The sequence below is a fragment of the Podarcis cretensis genome (genome assembly GCF_951804945.1).
Source record: "Podarcis cretensis genome assembly, chromosome: 7".
In the NCBI taxonomy this organism is placed as follows: Eukaryota; Metazoa; Chordata; class Lepidosauria; order Squamata; family Lacertidae; genus Podarcis; species Podarcis cretensis.
In genome coordinates, this window is record NC_137176.1 from 38117122 (window position 1) to 38126343 (window position 9222).

Below are 9222 nucleotides of genomic sequence, written 5' to 3' on the forward strand. Positions count from 1 at the left end.
CCCGGGTTGTGGAACAGATTGCCCAAATTTTAGATATAAGTACCACCGAGATGCACAGCCGGTGGAAATAATTCATTCGCAAGGGACGGGCGAGTTTGCTTAGTTGGTTGGTGAAGGACTGATGGGGTTCGTTTTTTATAATATTGTGTGTGTGTGTAGTGCCAAATCGAAGGCCAGGTGCAAGGATGACCCCTCCGATCCGCTTGCATGAAAATTATAATTTCACAAGAGGATGTTTCTAGAAGATATGGGGTTAGCTGAAAGGGAGAGGCAAGAGGATGATATCTTCCACCAAACAATTTCTGGGTTCCAAGTATAGTAAAGGAGCAAATCAAGGAAGCTGTAAAAGTCAGAAGGCAATTTTGGCAAAATACAGAATTGTAGAGTTGGAAGGGAACCTGAAGGTCCTCTAGCCCAACCCCCTGTAATGCAGGCATGTCAACTGAAGCATCTATGACAGAAGGCCATCCAACCTCTGCTTAAAAATCTCCAAGAAAGGAAAACCCGACACCTTCTGAGGGAGTCAGCAAATATTAACATATAAGAGAAAAAAGCATGCAGCAAATTAACACAGTGAATGTAAATTAAGTACCCTGGTTCTTAAGACAGCTCCGTAATATGTAGTCATATTTTAAACAGAAGAAATCAGAGCTCATATTCAAATGCAGCACCCAAAAATCTCAGTTGAGATAACTGAGCAAGTTTTCTGCATACATTTTGCCTTCGGGGGGGGGGGGGGAAACAAAAAACCCTGTGGTGTGTGATAGCAGGAACAGTCCACAAGGTGGCCTTTTGTTCCAGCAGTGAAAGCAAACTAAAAATAACTGGTTTTTCATCTTGAACCAAAAGAAATGTATATATTTACTTGCAGTAAGTTCCAGGCTTCATAAGCTATTAGAGGGTTTAGATCTCTGAATTATATAATGAGATGCTGAACTTTTCAGTATCACTATCAAATCAAACTCTGTTGCATCAGTAGCAGGACCTCACTTTTAAATTGGTCTCATTCCACAGGTCTACCTTTCTCAACATAGTTAAATCCTGGGATCCTTAAACAAAGAATCAGAAATCACTGCCTTGCTCACTTTTTCTGAAAAATTGAGGACCAAGCAGGTGGGCGCATAAGATCTCAATCCCATGCGAAACAGGCAATGTTGGCAATACGAGGAGAAGAAGAATAGGATTTGATATCCCGCTTTATCACTACCCAAAGGAGTCTCAAAGCGGCTAACATTCTCCTTTCCCTTCCTCCCCCACAGCAAACACTCTATGAGGTGTGTGGGGCTGAGAGACTTCAAAGAAGTGTGACTAGCCCAAGGTCACCCAGCAACTGCATGTGGAGGAGCGGGGACAAGAACCCGGTTCCCCAGATTACGAGACTACCACTCTTAACCACTACACCACACAGAAATGGTGTCATACACAGTGTTAGATTTGAAATGCCTATACAGAAGTAAGTCCCATTGGCTTCCTTGGAGCTTGCTCCCAAGTGTATGCTTAACTGAGTAAGCCCACTGAGAACAGTGTCTCGTAATTCTGAGTAAACATGCATGGGATTGCACCCTAAGGCTGCATTCTATTTCCACTTACCTGGAAGTAAGTGCTATTGAACTCGGTGAAACTCACATCTGAGTAAACGCAACTAGAGTTGTATTGTTAGTGCAAGAATAACTTCTAATCTTGTGTGTTAATTTTGAAAGTGTGTAGTCCCAGGGTATGAGCTGAAAACACATGAGAATACTGCCTTCCTGAGGATAAGCAGGTCTGGGTATGCTTAGTGGATGGGAGACCTACATGTAGCTCTTGGCTGAATTCCATGACTGAAGAAAGATGGGATATAAATGTAAGAAAAGCAATTAAGGATGCCGCAATAAACACATGCCTAGAAGCATCCCCAGCTCTGAGCAACAATAATATTTTTAAAACTGCAAACTTGTAGAATATTACCTGGCATGCTGATGGTAATAGTATGTTGTAGTGAAAGCAACACACTGCATTGGGTCTAATACTGTATTCTAGATATAAAAAAGCATGAAAGGGGCCTGTGAGGACAGACATTGTGAAAGCTTAAATTGTTGGAAGGCCACTCTGTTGCCCAGAGTGATAGTGGCATTCAGCATTCCCTGATCAGCATTCAACACCCTCCTGAATACTGCCTTACTCCTTTGTATAGTTCTGTTTCGGCTTGTGCATAATGCTCTGCTTTTACTAGTCAACTGGTTTGCCACTTCTAGATCATATTTTTCCTAGCACGTCATAACTGTACAAGTTTGCAACCTACTCAAAAGCCATCCAGGTATGTATTTTGATGATTGCACAATTTACTGTGGCTTTTGGATATTTATTCAGGCATCTATCAGAACACCCATTAGTTATCTGAACCCAGCAATTGAGAGGGATGTGCCTGGCTTTAATGTAAGCATTAAAAACAACTGTCAACATGAGACGATCTTGTTCTTAATGCATTATACACATGGAGCATCTGGGCAAAATACAGAACAAGACATCTTTGCAGTTCCTAAAAGCGTGGTCCCTCCTGCTTCTTGTTCAAGCATCAGATGAAAAATGGCATCTCTTTCAGATTTTTTTACTTGCATTTCTCCCATTGCCCACTCAATGAAACTATCTCTACATTAGGATGCAATACAGCTTCTCTAACAGCTCACAACAGCTTTAGTGCTTATTAGTGGCATTAATGAGCAAGATACATGGTTGGCTCATCAAAAAAGATTTCACTGCCCAACTGATAACACTCAGACATCTGCCAACTCTTGTGATGTTTCAGCTTGGCTGCCAGATATCAGAAAGAAATATTTATATGCTAAATGTATTTTTAAAAACTGCCTCCCTGTAGGCGGGTTTTTTTAGGAGAGGAAATAAGTTTCATGTCATTTCTATATAAACAAGAGATCCGTTTGTTATGAATGCAAATAAGAGAAATACCTCATTTTCAAAGGGCCGCTTTATTGCTTTATGACTGATGAGACTTCAAATATAGGGAGCAATGGGCTGGTATATTCACTCATAGGGAGCTAGAATGTCCCTTGCTGCATGAGTTCATCCTGTTTCATTCTTCTTCTCTTGAAGAGACAGCTGTTGTTAACCATAGTGATTTAATTTAATTAATTTAATTTAATTGGGAATGCTTATACCAGAGGTTTTCAACCTTTTGAGTCCACTGCTCCCTTGACCAACAACATTCTTTCTGTGGCTGCTCTGTGGGGCAACACGCTCTGAGCCTCAGAAGCCCAGTTATTTCACCCCTTGTCTGCAGAGGCGGCCACCCCTCACCCCTTTTTGAACACCCTCACTTGTGGAATGTTCCCTCAGCCTCCTCCCCACACTCCGTGGGAGTCTCCAGGGCAGCTGCCACCACCACCGCCCCTGGTCACTGAGCTGCCCCCCCCCGCCCCAAAGAGAGGTGTCTCCTCAGGCCACCCCACAAGGGCCTGGGAAGAGGATGCCCTCAGTCTTAGCAGCTTGATAGAAATTGGTCAAAGGTGAATGTGAGGCCAGCACCTTACCTTGGGAGGCAGCAGCAGGCACCGCTGGACCTACATGGTAGAAAGGCTCCCCTTCAGCACCAGGCGCTCAGCTCCCAGGCAGACGTTGCACTCAGCAAGCGCAAGAAAGGCCAGTGTGCTGCCTTCCTGCCTGCTTGGCCTCCCACTTGTCCATCCATTCCCAGCAGCAAGGGCTGCTGGACTGGCCAGCAGGACTCCCTCACCCACCTGCTTGCTTACTCCGAGGCCACCTCAGCTCCTGGCAACCAGCACCCGCTTGGCAGCCCAAGAGGACCTGGGGCACTTGTAGCCAGGGCTGATGTGACAAACAGCCGCGTAAGCCAGGCATAGGCAAACTCAGCCCTCCAGATGTTTTGAGACTACAATTCCCATCATCCCTGACCACTGGTCCTGTTAGCTAGGGATGGTGGGAGTTGTAGTCCCAAAACATCTGGAGGGCAGGTTTGCCTATGCCTGGTGTAAGCCTTTGAGAGGCAGAGAAGCAAGAGGGCATCAGAAAAGGGAGGGAAGGAAGAAAAGAGGGACAGAGGCCAGTGTTGCCCTCAATGCACGTGACTCTCATTCAAGGCACCCCAGGGTGCCACGGCACACTGGTTGAAAACCACTGTGTTAGGGGATCACATTACTCATGTAGATCTGTCAGATTTCCCTGCAGTTCTTCCTTTTGTGTGGTGCTACACAGGATAAGGTTTTGCTAAGTACAGTGGTACCTTGGGTTAAGAACTTAATTCGTTCTGGAGGTCCGTTCTTAACCTGAAGCACCACTTTAGGTAATGGGGCCTCCCGCTGCTGCCGCGCCACCACTGCACGATTTCTGTTCTCATCCTGAAGCAAAGTTCTTAACCTGAGGTACTATTTCTGGGTTAGCAGAGTCTGTAACCTGAACCGTCTGTAACCTGAAGAGTCTGTAACCCGAGGTACCACTGTACCCCTAGATATAAGAGTCCTGCTGTCAGGATGGCAGAGGGGATAATCTTGCTTTCCCAGGTCATCTCCTTTGCCAGAGAGCTTTCTGCATTTTAGGTTTTGTGCTAATACAGTCCATTTTGTAATGTGCACTCAGTTCAAAACGCAGCATCTGTCACTGTGGAAGAAAGGGCAGAATAGAGAGCCAAACAGTAATACTGAAGAATTCTGGCTCAAGAAATGGAATGAGCCTCAGTGTATGTTTATATTAGCACCCATCCTCTCGACTACCTTGAGCCCCTGGTTTGTTTATATACAACTAACAAATGCTGACAAGATGTAAAAGAGCCCCTGGATATTACGGCCTCAGCTCTCATTAATTCTGTAAATAGCAGTCTGTGGTATGCAGTTGACTGGCACAAAGAATTCCATTTGAGCATGGGCCTTGGGGTTACTCAAGACAGTGAGCCAAAGTATGTCTAAGCTACGCTGGGTCAATGTGTCTTCTGGATTCAGTTTAGCAGTCTGAATGAATAAGCTCCAAAAGTGTGAGCTTTGGATATTATGAAGCTGGTAATATGTAAAACCAAAACAGACAATGTTGCTCAGCTCAGCCTAGCCTCAACACTGCAAATGGGTGTGATTGCAGGATGAGCATGGGCAGCGTGGGTTGTGCAGTGGGGGTTTTTTTGTAGTCAGCAGGGGTAGAACTATTCCCACCCCACCCCCCTTCCCAACCATTGATATACAGAATGCTTTCCTTTACTTGTTTGACAGCACCTTCATAGACTACTGTGTTATGTTCTGGCTGGGTATTATGGACTCACACCAGAATGGGTTTCCAAGTAGTGGTCTGTGGAGAAATCTCACTCCTGACCTTCATTTCATCAGTCAACCTTTATTTCAGGCTCAACCATATTGTCTGGTAGCTTGGAGCCGAATTCATGTGCAAGGAGCTGTGACCACACTCGTTTCCTTTGGTTACCCACTTAATTGCACATCAGCTGATGCCATCAATTCTGTTGTGCTGTTTGTTTAGACTTGGGGTTATTTTATTTAATTGCAATCACATTTTAATCTCGATAAATAAATAAGCACATAATGCACAAGAAAACCTCAGGACAGCATTAAAGTCAGTGTGGTGTAGTGCTAAATAAGTTGGTCTAGGAACAGGGAGACCTGCCTTCAGATTATTACTTAAAGTCTTGCTGAGTGTCTTTCCCATCTCAGCCTTTCTCATAGCATGGGGGTGGGGAGGCACACAGATATGCTTTCTGGAGCTCATTGGAGAAGCGGTTGGGTGAAAATGTAAGAATGCATAAAATACATAGGTGTTATAAATAACAAAATCTGTGATGTTCATGTGACTAGAACAAATAGTTCCCAGTTTGTATTCAGTACCAGAACACAGAAAAAATCCATTTTAGTTCCCACAGCCATTTGTTTTCCTAATCTCAGCGCCTAATTAAGAAGGTGGAGAAGCGAAAGCTTGTTGCTGCTGCTCTTGTTGGAAGTGAGGAAAGCTTAGTGATCTACTGCAAATCAGCCAGAGATCTACAAGCAGATCCTGATATACTATCTGTCCATTCCTGCCTGTAAGCAATGTCTCAGGGGAGAAGCTAGGCTGTATTTCAGCAGGGTCAAAGACCCATTTTGGCACAATGGCATCCTTCTGGAGGCTTCACTGGGGCAAAAAACCTGGCTAGCCCCCCACCTAGCTGTAGCACCGGCATACCATTTAATATGTAGAAGATCCTCCACCTTACCAAGTACAGTTGTTTTCCATTGTCTTCCTCTATAGCAAGAATTGTCAATGGGGTGCCTTTCAGATGTTTTGGACTACACCTTCCATCAGCCTCAGGCAGAATGGCTGGTGGTCAGGGTCAATGGGAATTGTAATCCGACAGTGTCTGAAGTGTAGTCTGCCACCTCGACTCCCACGTGCTCTGTACGGGATGATATAACTCCTTTGCTTGAATCATCTGATCGGGATTGAGGATTCAGCTATGAAGTCTGATGCGGCTTTTTGGTTGATTATTAATCTATATTTCCTTATTTTAAATGTTTACGTAACATTTTCCAATTGAAAAAAACACAGTTCTTTTAACCTAACGACTTTATGGCTGCAACATCTGAGGTGGCAGTGAAACCAAGTCAGCCAACGGGCTGTTTAATAATGTTTTTTTTTAAAGCTACAGGCAATAGACCTATTCAAATCAATGAATGAAACCCCAATCTCTCAAACTCCTAGCAGAATTAAAACATTCCGTTTTATAGCTCTCAGACCTTAGTGGCTCACCAATTTTTGCCAATGCAAATTTTTGGATTTAGTATGGACTTTAATATATTATTATCAAAGTGGCTGGATTTAAGGTGTCAAGTAAGTGTGCAGGCTGCAGATGGGAACAATGAACAAAAGCGTGTGAAGAGGTTCATAAAAGACCTCTAGACTGAAGGTAGGGGGGTGAGAGTGAAGTGGTTTGTGATAATGTTTCAGCCTCTAGGGCTTCTTGTGAGAGAATAGTAGAGCTTTTGTTTTCGACTCTCACTTCCATTCCTCCTGCCAGCCTCAAGAAAGCTTTAGATCTTATGCATCTCATGGGTAGCATGTTAAATCTTCTTGCTGCCTTGCTGCCCTCCACCATCTCAGGCCTTTTAAATGCCTATATGAAATCCAACTCTTGCATCCTTTTGTAAGCGATGTTTCAGGGAGCTCGCAATGCTTTGGTTCTAGTAGTTCCATCCCTGTAGCAAAGGAACTGCAATGTCCCTGCAAGGAACAAAGCAAGATTTGTCTGCATTCACAGACGCCCATCTTTTTTAATGGCAAAAGAGCTCTTCTGTTTAGTGGGTGTCTAAATGTGATGCCACATATGTCTCAGTGGGTTTATTCTCTGCTGCCTTTCTTCATGTTTTAGTTAGAAAAGCTTGCACAGCCTGGCTGAGACTGATGTAAGTTGTAGTCCCAAACACATGGAGGGCCCCAGACTGGAGAAATCTGATCTTGCTTATCTTCAGTGCAAAATGGAATAAGGTGCTACAGTATTTAAAATAGAAAAGGTCCCTAAGCTAGAATAGTATTCAGGTAAGATGCAGGAGAAGCTTCAGACAATCCACCTTCTTTTAGATTCAGCAACTCCTTAATTTGTAATATGAGTATAGCCCACAGTGTGCTACTCTACAGGCATGTTGTCAGGAGCGCTGTGTACATACATGTATGGCATGAACTCAGTCATAGCTGGATAGTGCTTGCTGTCACTGGAATGGGGATTAATGCCTAAATAACTTGATAAAGATGGAAGTCCAGAGCATGGCTGGAAGGCACTGTCATCTACTGATACTAGGAGGTGTGATTCTGTAGGCTGTTCCTATGTAAGCTCCTCCAAGCTCTTGGAAGGGAAGGAAGAGTGTAACTCTCTGAATTTTACCCACAGTTACATGAGAGTAAGCCTCTTTGAATATAGGACATACTTCTGAGTAACCGTATGTAAGATTGTGCTACAATTAATGGAATTTTGTTGACCAGGAGCTGTCTATGTGACCTATTTGACGTGTCACCTCCTTTGCATTCAGAGTAGATGTTGCACTAGTAACAGCAGCATGCAGGCAGTAGTATCCTGGATACTGTGGCCAGAGAATATCTGTAGAATAAGTGATATTGATATTAGTGAGCCGGCGTGGTTGCCATGTATGCAACCAATCGTAATATTCTGGGATTATCAGTTTATGCTTCTGTAATTCCAAGGCTGTTGTTGCCCTTTTCATTTCCCAAGCCTATAATTCAAGTGGAAAACTTACATTGGCTCTATAGGATGTACAATGAATTTGAAATTCCTTCGGCAACTACCCCCGCCCCCCCCCCCGCACTTTGATAACCTTCTCGAAACCTCTCATTTGTGAAGACAGCCTAATATGCCCTTTGGCTTGTTTGAACAAGATACAGTACAGCAATGCCAGCATTTCTTCCCCATAAAGGACAAATTATACTGACAAGCTTGCAACCATCTATGGTTTGCAGGTGTTAAGATAGGAAATTAATTAAGATCAGATCATGGAGGAGAAGGGAGAGAGTGGCAGGAAGGGAGGAGTCAGAGAATTGTAGAGCTGGGAGGGACAACAAGGGTCATCAAGTCAAGGAAGGAGATAAAAGTGAAGGAGGACCATAGAAAGGCAAGAGGGAGGTAAAGTTATATCCTTGTAGGGGTGCCAACTTGAATTAAATATGGGGAGGAGGTATGCCCCGCCCTGCATAATTGATCACGTGATTCCGCACAAGCACACCTTTAAATGGCAATGCCCATCCATCCCCTTTGTATCCTCGTCTTTGTAATATGGCTTTTCATTTAATTTACGACGCACATCTCATTTGAATATGTAAGTAAATTAGTATATACTACTAAAATATAGCTTATAACGGAAAGCTTATATGGGGGCGTCAAAGTCCCCAATGAATAACTGAATAGGACCGACTTGCATGTGCACCTTCGAAAAAGGAGAGCATTCTGGAGTCGCTCCTTTCAAAGTGCCCATCAACCATCTCGATTTTGAAAGGAACAGCGCTGCGGGAGGAAGCGCGCTCTGCCTGCCTCTCCCTCCTCGCGGGCTTCCTCCGCGTCGGCGAAAGTTTGCCGGGCGGGCGAGGAGGGGAGCCGCGCAGCTCCCGTCCGAGGGACGCGGCAGACAAAAGGGAGGCGGACCTACGTGGCTTCCCCTCGAAAGGCAGCGCGGCTGCTGCTGCTGCTGCGCCGACGACGACGACTGGTGGCCGCGGGCGACTGCGAGGCGGCGCGCT